The sequence below is a fragment of the Crocodylus porosus genome, unplaced genomic scaffold, assembly GCF_001723895.1.
Source record: "Crocodylus porosus isolate Cpor-Errol unplaced genomic scaffold, CroPor_comp1, whole genome shotgun sequence".
Lineage (NCBI taxonomy): Eukaryota > Metazoa > Chordata > Crocodylia > Crocodylidae > Crocodylus > Crocodylus porosus.
Genome location: NW_017728931.1, coordinates 109,134,382 through 109,146,150, shown reverse-complemented (window position 1 = coordinate 109,146,150; position 11,769 = coordinate 109,134,382). Strand labels below are relative to the sequence as shown.

Genomic DNA, 11,769 nt, shown 5'->3' with positions numbered 1-11,769 from the left:
CAGCAGCAGGGCCCAGAGCAGGGCAGCAGGGGATACAAGGTCCCCGCCTCACTCATTGACTGGCTGCTGGGGGATTCCTGCCTCTCAACCGGCCACTGGGGGTACACAGACTCAAAAAGGTTGAAAACCTCTGACTTGGAGGAATTACCAGATATCTTTATAGAATAAGACTGTTGTAGCTTATGGAAACTTTAGGTTTGAATTTAATTCATGTTATTATCATTAACAGGATTACCAGCCGGCGATGCCATTTTGCTGTTGAACAAGCCATCTATCTGGGTGAAAAAGGTAACCCACTGAGCCTGTTTCCAAGAGCAACAATTATTGTGCTGATATCTTCTATGTGATCAGCCTCAAAGTGAAAGAATTCTTATATCTGATGATAGTAGTTTAAACCTAATTTAGATGTACTCAAAAACAAATCTAACCACTGCCACCACTGAAAATTCTGCCATATTATCCAGTATGACCGCATGTCAGAGTTGATTTAAAAATAGCAGCTTTTTAATGATGTATGTTACATATATAAAAATATGTACATGGACTTCAGTCCTCTATTTCATCCCTCAGGGCAAAGCTTTCTCGTAAATTGAAGGCAGTTAATTTGAAGTTCAAGAAAAGTTGGTAATACATTTAACTTTGACAGTAAGTACTTTTATACTGCTTTTTACATGACTTTCAGAATGTTTCACCTTTTCTCCTTCCCCAATCACAGTGTTATTTCCAGAGAGTCTCATTTTACAGTCTCCACAAGCTATCAAGACTTGGCATAATATGGGATATCATATTACCGATGGACATAAACAGAATTCCATGCAAGCAGACAAGGTAAATTTACCATAAATGGGTTTCTTATGAATGCTGTACACTCAAGTGGCAGCATAATGCTATTGTAGATGTGGCCTTAGAGACCAGCGGCATTGGATTAAAACTGTATTTTGCTTGTTTGATATCCTCCCCATTGTGAAGATCTTGATGCAAATTTCAGTGCTTAGGAGAGGGAGAGCCTATGAACAAAGCTTTTTACTGTGCTCATAATCCTTTTTGAAGAAGAAACTGCTTATAAAAGTTACGGGCTAGGATTGCCTAATTTGGTTTAAAAACTTTCATTAGTTGCTGTTCTTTTTAATGTAACCTGTTGGCAAGTTGAGAGAGCCTTATCATAAAGCATAATTACCTATTTTGGTGAGGTTGATCAAACTACCTTTCCCCATGTCTCAATTAACTGAGTTATACAAAGAGGGCAGTGCCTCGTCTTCCCTTTCCTTCACTTTTTTTTTAAAAGGCCCAGATATAGTGAGTCAACTCTGAAAAGAAACCAGCTCTAGCACTGAAAGCTTATTCAGAACTCATGTGTAATTTGCAGCAATTCAACCTGAAGCTATGAGTGACTTTTATATTTTAATTGAAAGGAAAAAAAAAAGTGCCACCATTTGGAATGTCTTCCTGTTATCTATCTTTTCCCACTGATATGCAGATTAGAAGATAAAATTGTAAAACATTCTGACCCCAGTTGGTGGACATGAGTGTCAGTAGTCACTTTGTATTTTTAAGAGTGATTTCCTTGTCTTCTCCAATGCCATTTTCAGGTTAAGAAAATGCAGAATAAACAAACAAAGTGCCTGGTTTCAGAGAAAAACACAACTGATATGGTAACTGTTGCTACACAGACAAGTAAGTTAGGCATATTTTTATGTTTACTTTCCATCAAATTACTGTCAGCTAGAGTTTAAAAATTATGCTTTGGGGGAGTGTGTGTGTGTGGTTTAATAAGTATAATATGGAACAGTAATAATGGACAAGTTCCGAGACATTACAAATGGCTAACCCTTAATTGTATGTCATCAAAAGGTTGATGACCATTCTATCTGGCCCATGAGGCCCATAAAAAATTTAAAAAATTAATATTTATCTGCCCTGGGCTGTCTGTCATGTGGCTCTTGATGGCTTGCCAAAACTCGGTAAGCAGCCCTCTGCCCACAATAATTGCCCGGCCCTGTCCTCAGTCATCTAAATAATCTCCCTTTGTAAGTGCAGGACTTTCTATTTTTAAATTTTTCTAGATACCTATTTAGCCTCTACTTAAAGTTCAAGTTTCACAGTTTGTTCCTTTGTCTTACCATTAGAAATCTTCTCCTGAGATTTAATTTTTATACTGAAACAAAGGAGATTTAAATGGAATGCTGTGTACCCCCAACGTCTGTGGCAAGAGAAAACAGTTGTTTTCTCCATCTTTATGGAAGCCTTTACAAGAAAAAGAAAATTGAAAACTGCTATAACATCCACCCTCTTTCATATTTTTTCCAGGGTGATATACTTAGTTGAATCACCTTTCCTCAAATCACTTGTATTTCAACTCTTTAAGCATCTTTGTATGAATCCAGTTTCTCCACATCCTATATTTTTCATAAGTGCCCAGAAATGACCTATAGTACTACAGCTGATGCATATCCTGCATCTAGTAAAATAGTACTGTCATTTTCTGTCTCTTGCATACAAAACTGCTCGTAGCACAACCTAAAATTTGCACGTGCCTTCTTTGTGATAGCACTGGACTGTCTCATGTTGAGTTCATGGTCCACCATAATCCTCAGATCCTTTTTGGCAGTGCGATTTACCAAACTAGTTTACCCCCTTTCTGTATTTAAGCATTTGGTTTCTCTTCTCTGTGTGTAGCATCTTACATTTGTCCGTGTTTAAATTTCATGTTGTTGTCTATTGCCACATCCACCAATTTCTCTAGATCCCTTTAAATTTTAATCAGTCCTACAAAGTGTTTGTAGTGTATCCAAGTTTTATATTGCCTGCTTATTGGATAGATACCTGCATCCTAGTCACTTAAAATTTTTATTAATAGCATTAGACCCAAATGCTACTTGTGGATTTAAGGAACTTCCTGCCAATCTGGTACCAGTTAATTTAGAAATGTTCTTTGCTTGCGGACTGTCGAGCCATAAAATGGATTGTTGTTTAGTCCACAATTCTCCAATTTATTTTCATATGCTATTCTTATAAATGTCAAAAGCATTCGTATAATTTTGTTATGTCTACTGTGTTCCTCTTCTATACCAAATAGGTTACCGTGTTAAAAAGGAAGCTTAAGTTAATTTAACATGTTTTGTTTTTAAATTGACACCATGTAAAATTCTGGAAAGGGAGAAAGGAGACCTATCTTTAATAAATGGCATCATCCTTCAATTCTTTAATGTCAATCCATGCACTTGTATAGAATATGGTTATCATCAAACGTTTTTGTCATTTTGGATGCAATTGCAAAGGTGGCTGATTTTAAAGGTAACTGTGCTGATATAAAAGGCACAATAAAGATGCACCTTGAAGACTAACTGAATTAGATGCATAAGATAACATGGCTAATTATCTCTCTCTGTTGATGTAATCTTGGATTTCTTTAAGGGATTCAGTCTGTCATTTGGGTTTTAAAATATACAGTCAATTAAGTCTTTTTTTTTTTTTAAATTAATTTAACAACAATCAATTGATAGACCATAACAATTATTAGTCGTGAAGGATTGCATTTATTATGGGGGTATTTGTAGTTGAGTTCTGTAGCACCTGCTCATTACATGTCAGCTCTCATAATAGCAGCAGTGAAATTGAGAAGAATATCTGTTTCACTGACCAAGCTGCTGGGTTTCCCAGGGTTTGTGTTTCAAGGCAGGCTACCACAGACTGTCTCAGTAATACAGAACTTGGAAGCCCTGACATGCATTGTTGTATGTCTTTAAGCACCCTATCTTTAGCTGAGGCTTTAAGAATCCATGCCGCAAAACTGGGAGGTGGCTCTGATATTCCTGGTTTTAGGACAAACAGTCTGGCAGCCCTGGAGCAGTCTGTCTGGTGGTGGACTTTTTACTAAGCCCCAGACCCTGGAAGCACCAGGTGCCTTGCACTGGAGCAGTTCAGCAGGAATCCATGTGCATGTTAAAGTATAGTGTTCTAGGTAGAGGTGCACCAATAGATTTTTGGGGATTGATACCAGCAGGCAATATTGAAGGAGGCATATCAGCCAATAGCCATCCAATACAGCTGCCTCCAGGTGGTAAGTCTGGTATGGTGGAAGGATAGGGGAGAGGGAAGGAGTGTTAGGGGAGCAGATCTCAATGCCTCTTGTGGTGAGGGAGAGAGGGGTTAGGGGCAGGCGCTGCCTAGCCAGGGGGGGGTGTCTGTGGGACAGAGAGGTATAGCTCATGGGGTGGAGGCAGTGTCACAGGCCAGCTGGGCACTGAGTATATTAATTTAGTTGCAGACTGACTGAGCACTGTAACTTTATTAGTCACTGGGCTATTTGGTTCGGGATTGAGAAGGTGATGTTGGAAAGGAAAGAAATGACAAGTTTTACTTACAAAAAAGAATGAATTTTATTTATGACAACAAAAGATATAGTTTGCATATATAATAGTTTAATAAAAAGGTTAAGTTAATGAGCAGACAACATGACAGTACAGACTAAAATTGACAGGGATAATAAAACAGATAAAGAAATTAACTAAGAGTTTTCACTTGATTAGTAACTTATTGGTAGTCCCTCTGTTAGAAGATGCACAGCAAGTTGAATTAGCGAAGTCAGACATCTCTGAACTGGGCTGCTTGAAGGATACCGGTGGAAGCCCCTCAGTCAGGATCTGGTCTCTCTCTCTCTCACGGGAAGTAAGAGAGATCCGTGGGGTATGGGACAGCAATGACTCCTCTGTTCCGTCCTTCCGGAGGATTACTATGACGTTTGTTCTTTTATAGTCTAATTATGCTAATTTTTAGTTATATAGCCATTCATAATATTGCTTTATAGCTATTATCCTATGGGGTTAAAAGGTGTTAGGAATTATTATAATAAAGTTACTGCCCAAGCTGGGGTTTATCCAATAAGCAATTGCAACACAACATCTTCAGGTTTAAAATTAACATTACCCTGCCTAAATCTAGCCCTTTCAAAACTCTCTGACTATGCTTTTTTTGAGCTATTCTTTTTTAAATGTACTAGATAAGCTGGGCAGTTGAATCCAGTTTTTATCATCATCAAGGCTAAATTTTGAGCGAGAGAGAGCTATTAGGTCAGCTAATTTCACAGCTATAGCTTTGTCTTTGAGGCCTAGTCAGTTCCACAAACAGTTACAAGTTACACTTGCAGGTTACAAAAATACAAGCTTCATATTAGACCCAAGTTCCAAATGCCTCCAAGAAACGCACATTTATTGCTTATTAATTTCTTTGGTTCTGGCCATCACAATCCACCCTTTGCTGCTTTGGAGCAATTGGTAAGACTTATAAATATGATCTCTGCCAGGTGGTGTGTATATGGTTGACAGAAACAACATTTATTTTAGCATGGATTTTATAACAACAACATTTAAATTTAAATTGAACAGTATTAACCTTATAACTAAACTTATTATTACTACAAACTAAGGAAAAGGAGCATTTTTAGTAAAGGCATACATTTGCACAGTACAAATTACTTTATTTACACAGTGGGGGAATGTTAGTAGCACACTTAATAATTCGCCCTCCTTCTTGGGCTCTGAGAGCAAGTTGTTTACCTTTTGGGGCATTTTTAAGCAAATTGTTGATGTAAGTTGCTACTTTATCTCACTCTTTTAGTTGAGGCATGTCTACATCTTGAACCTAGGACTTTGGAAGACTTAGGTTAAGGGTGAGACTTTCTAGCTGGGTTTTTGGCTACATTAAAATAGCTTTCTGGTCTTGGACAATCGGGATAGCTGATGGCCCTTGAAAATTTTGAGCTTCTGCACAGCAGCTGGTGCAGGAGGTCCAAAATACTCTTGCTATACTTGAAGGAATGGTGTATTTGAGCTGTACACCACTGTGCCAAAGTATCATTGGGTAGGGGGACTGCCGGAGCAATTGTTTCTCATGGAGGTGGGGTTGGAGGTTTTGGTTGTCTCTTTGGGCTCCGGGTGGTTGTAGAGTTTCAAGCTGCAGGCAAGGTTACAGCAGTGGTCACGTCAGGACTCAAGCTGGGCAGTGTACCTGCAGGCAAAATATAACAGCACCAGGGCTTTTGGAAGAAACCACAACAATCTCTCCCTGTCCCACACTCGTTTTTCCCGATTTTGGCATATGGGAGGAAACCAAGTAACTACTTTGTTTCACAGTAACATTGACAGGTTCTCTCTTGCCAGTCTACAATCTATCGCCAACGACTGAGAGGCCAGTTTCGCACTTCTTCAATTGCAGTTGGGCGTTTCCAGTATTTCAGTGTGTCCGAGGCCTTGGCAGCGCGTGCAATTTGGGGTTCAGGAGCATGGGAATGTTCCACATCAGTTGAACAACAGCAAATGATCATCAGTTGTATCGTGATGGCATTCTACTTCTTCATTGCTGGATGGGGGTGGCAATGTTGCTCTGGAGCAGGATGCCGACTCCAGAGCACCCCGAGGTTGCTTTGTCCGTGCCTGTGGATGGACCCAATCTGTAGGAACAAGGAAAAATGGAGTCAGGCTCTCGTTAGATGGATCTGACCTTGATACTCGCTATGAGTTGCATGCGTCTCGTGCTATTAGCACCCCTTCCCATTTGTCTTCTTGTGGATACTTAACTACTACCTGATCCCCTGCCTGGAGTTTCTCTTAACCACTTTTTGGCCACTTCACTGCTGGCTCATGGGGCCCACCTTGACTAAAGGCTTGCTGCATGGGGCTTCCTCCGGAGCGGGGCCGAGGATTGGCCCAGTTGACTGAGCGATCCAGGTGCGGGTCCCAGTCTTTGAAGGCTGAACCAGCGGCCATTTGCAGATTGCACTTTAAGATGCCATTGGCTCGTTCTACTAGTTCATTAGATTGTGGGTGATAAGGAATGTGATAGGTCCACAGCACTTGATGTTTTGCAGCCCACTCATAGACGAGATGGTTGTGAAAATGTGAACCATTGTCACTTTGCAGCTCTACAGGAGGTAGGTAGATGGCTAGCAAGTTTTCTAGTGCTGTACAGGTATCCTGTGCAGTGGCTTTGGCAGAGGCCTGAGCAAACATCATTCCAGTGACTGCTTTTACTGCTACAAACACATACTGTCACTTCTTGGGTGTGCAGGGAGTGGGCCTATAAAGTCACATTGCTAAATTTGCCATATTACTGTCTCATTACATGATGACAAAGGGGTAGTTAAGGCAGGGATTAGTCGGGCTTTGACTTCCTGGCTGGCGATGCAGGAGTTGACTAATTCCTGTGCTGCTTTTTTGGTTAGATGAATGCCCCAGGTGGTTGCTAGGCAAGCACTGCCATTGTGGCCAGGGTGCCCATGCTGTCAATGCAGCCATTCTGCGGCTAGCGCTCCAGGGGTTGCCTGGAGGGAGGGGCTGGGTGTTTTCTCTGGGAGTGACTGAGCTTTTGCCTCAGAAACAAGGGCTGCAGTGCTGCCTTTGGCTAGCTCATCTACTTGCCTGTTCTATTTTGCTTCAGACTCTTCAGCTTTTTTGGTCATATGTGCTGCACTAATGTGTATGTATTTGTGTGTGTATGTATATAGGGGAAGGCCTCCCTCTCCTATTACATACAAAGTTTCCCAGTTATTATAGCTCTAAATATTTTTGCCTTGTCTTTTTGAAGTTTTCTTTTTTCTACAAAGGTAGCCACTTGGTGCAACCCTCTACTACCATCCACGGATCTCAGTAGATATAAATAGGTTTTGTATAGCCTGACCCTAGTAACAGTTCATAGTTGGCTATGTTGACTACAGCGGCCAACTCGGCATACTGCACACTTTGGCCGTTTCTCTTTATTGTAAGCTGCTTACCATCTCAAATTCATATGGCAGCACTCCTCCAGGTGCGACCTTTGGCTGAGCCGTCAATGAACCAGACTTCTGTGTCTTCTGATGTTTCCATGTCAGGTGAGAAGGGAGGTGCTTCCTTGATGGGAGATGGCTCATCAGAGCTGGTTGCATCTGGGTATATGTTGACCGTGTTTTCTGTGACTATTTTTTACTAGGGCTGGACGTCTGTTTGGGATTACTCACTGTACCTGACTTAAAATATAATAGATCTATTTCTGCACTGTTGTTTTTTGGGCCCTCCCAGGTGGGAGGTGTCGGTCAGACAATGCCACTCCCAGGATGGGTACCGGAGTAGTTATGACAGTGGGTAACTCCTTTCTCAGGGCCTGTGTGGCTTCTAAAGCTGCGGTTGCTGCACACAGCATTTGTTCTAGCAGGGTGTATCAGGCTTCGGCTCCCTTCCAGCTTCAGCTCCAAAACCCAAGGGGCTTTTCCTCTGCCTTAGGTGTATCTCTTTGCCATAAACTCCACTGGGGCCCCCCGTTGGACACATTTACATGGAGCCAGAGCTCCCCTTCTGGGTGTCATGCTGCTAGGGAGGTGTGAATGGTTACTGCCTCCTTGAGGGCCTGCATGGCATGTTGGTGCTCGTGGCTCCATTCTCACTGTGCTTTTTCTTGCACAAGTTATACAAAGGCCGGGCCAACATACTAAACTCAGGGACATGCAGGCACCAGAAATTAAGCGCTCCCGGCTGGGCTTGCAGCTCTTTTACATTACTGGGGGCAGGGGTATTTACCAGGCTTTGCAGCTCCTTAGCTGGTATGGTGGGTCCACCTTGTTGCCACTGGCTTCTTAGGAATTCACACTGGGGCCCAAGTTCTTGGATCTTTTTGCTGGACAGCGTGAATCTAAATGCTTGCACCTTTTCCTGCAAGGACTCCAAAGCACAAATAGTTATTTCTCAGTCCTCGCCTCCCACCATGACAGCATACTGCCAGACATGCACGTTTAGGTGGCTTAATTGGACTTCATGGACCACTGCTGCCAGCACTCCATGGGCCAAGGTGGGGCTATGCACCCAACCCTGGGGTAGGACTGTGTAGATGTACTGTTGTCAGCCATGTGAAGACAAACAAAGGCCAGTGATTTTCATGGACGGGAACAGCAAAGAACATGTTTTTAATGTCCACGGATCCCTTCCACTGGGGTCTGTAACACCTAATGTTTTTTGTTAGTGCAGGCATGGATGGAACCGCAGCTATCAAATGGTTGGTATTGGCATTCAGAGCTCTAAAGTCAATAGTTAATCGCCAATCCCCGCTTGGTTTATGTACTGGCCCCACCGGATTGTTGTATGGAGAATGGGTTCGAATGATGGTTCCATCCTCCAGCTGCCGGTTGATGTTTTGGATGGGTTGTGTTGCCTCAGGGGGTGTGCGGTATTGAGATCTGTGTACCCCCTTCATGGTACAGCCAAACTGCCAGGTTTCCTGTTTAAGAATAAACTGCTGCCCTTGCAACACATTTAGTCCCAGTAGGTTTGGCCCTCCTCAGAGCATTACAGCAGCTGCTGTTACTATGGAGCCGTTAGGCAAGGTGAATGTGGGTCGGACTAAATGTCCTGGTCGTCTGGCACCTCCAAATCCTACCTCTTGGTAGGGGGTTCCCTGTGCTCCTTTTCATTTTGCACAGTCCAAAACACATAACTGGGCACCAGTGTCTAGTAGCATGTCAATTAACTTTTTTCTTCTATTTAGACAAATCTTTGTAGGCATTTTGATTAAGGGGCTAATATTCTGTGTTACTGGTTTTCGATCCCCTACTGCCTCCACAATGGCCCCTTGCTTGGGGGGTTGTGTCGGACGGGACTCCTACTGTGGGGGGTCGGGGGGTGCTGAGGGTTCTGTCTTCCCCTTTTCACTCTCACATTTGATCCATAACCCCTGCAGGACTGGTAGGCAGTCTGTCAATTTGCTCTTTACTAAACCCTGCTGCCAGTAGTTCTCTCCACATCTGCGGCCGCAGAGCTTTGGGTTTTTCATTTCCTGCTTTCCCAGATTTGGGGGGCTCAGCTGGGTCATCTTTCTTGGGGGCCACTGCCATGGCATTGGCAGTTTTTATTGGTTTGGGAAGCCCTGGCTTCTGCAAGATGGACAGAAGCTGTACTAGCCTCCGTATCGCATCTCTTACCAGGTGAGTCACTAACTCTTGTTGCAATGCCAGGAGAGCTGAAGTGCATTTGGTGGGCGATCGCCGGCAAAACTTTCTCCACGTGGCCTCTGTTATTAATTCTTCATCTAAAGTATGCCTCCAGTTTCTTGCTTGAACAATTTCTGTCAAAGACAGCCGGTAAAGACAATGAATGGCTTCCTCTAAATTAAGCCATGCTCGTGGTGAGAGGTTAAACTCTTCCATGTTACTATAACCTGCAGCAGCCGCTTGCATTGCAACAGAAAACAGAGTAATACTTTGGTCTTGCCCGACCCACTGACCCAACTGGATTTCAGGGCAGAGGACTAATTGTGCTGCCTCTGTGCAACTTACAGATACTGCTGACGCTCCTTCACTATACATTTGAACTAACTAATCTATTATTGGCTCTCCTGGTTTAGCTTTATGTTGCTCTTGCAATTCTTTGATTTTTCTGTGCAAGTAAAAGACTGTGTCTCCATCTGGGGATTTTCCCTTGTGGGATTGAATCATTTGATGGAGCTGAGTGGCTTCCTCTGCTCTCAGTCTTAGGCAGGTTGCCAGCAGCCAAGACGGACATCCCTTCCTCAGTTTGCCTTTCTGCACAGCAGTGAACACAGCCCGCTGACAGGGAACTGTGGCAGAGTCACTCCAGGCGGGTTTCAATCTCTCTCTATCCCACTTCAGGTTCTTAATACTTGTAACCTCTTTTATTAAAGTAATCAGTGGGACCCACCCCTCTGACCCCTTTACACCGTTCTTCCCCTACAAACTCTCCATTCTCGATCCTGTTTGTGACGCCAAATTGTCACAAGCCAGCTGGGCATTGTGAGTGTATCAATTTAGTTGCAGACTGACTGAGCACTGCAACTTTATTAGCCACTGGGCTGTTTGGTTTGGGATTGAGAAGGTGATGTTGGAAAAGAAAGAATTGACAAGTTTTACTTACAAAAAAGAATGAATTTTATTTATGACAACAAAAGATATAGTTTGTATATATAATAGTTTAATAAAAAGGTTAAGTTAATGAGCAGACAACATGACAGTACAGATTAAAATTGACAGTGATAATAAAACAAATAAAGAAATTAACTAAGAGTTTTCACTTGGTTAGTAACTTATTGGTAGTCCTTTGGTTAGAAGATGCACAGCAAGTTGAATTAGCAAAGTCAGATGTCTCTGAACTGGGCTGCTTGAAACATACCGGTGGAAGGATCTGGTCTCTCTCTCAAAGGAAGTAAGAGAGATCCGTGGGGTATGGGACAGCAATGACTCCTCTGTTCTGTCCTTCCGGAGGATTACTATGATGTGTGTTCTTTTATATTCTAATTAAGCTAATTTTAGTTATGTAGCCATTCATAATATTGCTTTATAGCTATTATCCTATGGGGTTAAAAGGTGTTAAAAATTATTATAAGTTACTGCCCAAGCTGGGGTTTATCCAATAAGCAAATTGCAACACAACATCTTCAGGTTTAAAATTAACATTACCCTGCCTAAATCTAGCCCTTTCAAAACTGACTCTGCTTTTTTTGAGCTGTTCTTTTTTTAAATGTACTAGATATGCTGGGCAGTTGAATCCAGTTTTTATCATCATCAAGGCTAAATTTTGAGCGAGAGAGAACTATTGGGTCAGCTAATTTCACAGCTATAGTTTTGTCTTTGAGGCCTAGTCAGTTCCACAAACAGTTACAAGTTACATTTGCAGGTTACAAAAATACAAGCTTCATATTAGACCCAAGTTCCAAATGCCTCCAAGAAACGCACATTTATTGCTTATTAATTTCTTTGGTTCTGGCCATCACAGGGCAGCTCCCACCCCTGCTTGT

At 42.3% G+C, this 11,769-nt stretch overlaps 1 protein-coding gene across 3 annotated transcripts in view; it reads left to right on the top strand.

Annotated features, from left to right (window-relative positions):
- The window catches only part of MOV10L1 (Mov10 RISC complex RNA helicase like 1), a 69,369-nt gene that overhangs the window by 41,862 nt on the left and 15,738 nt on the right, over positions 1 to 11,769 (top strand). The gene's annotated exons all lie outside the window — the stretch shown is intronic.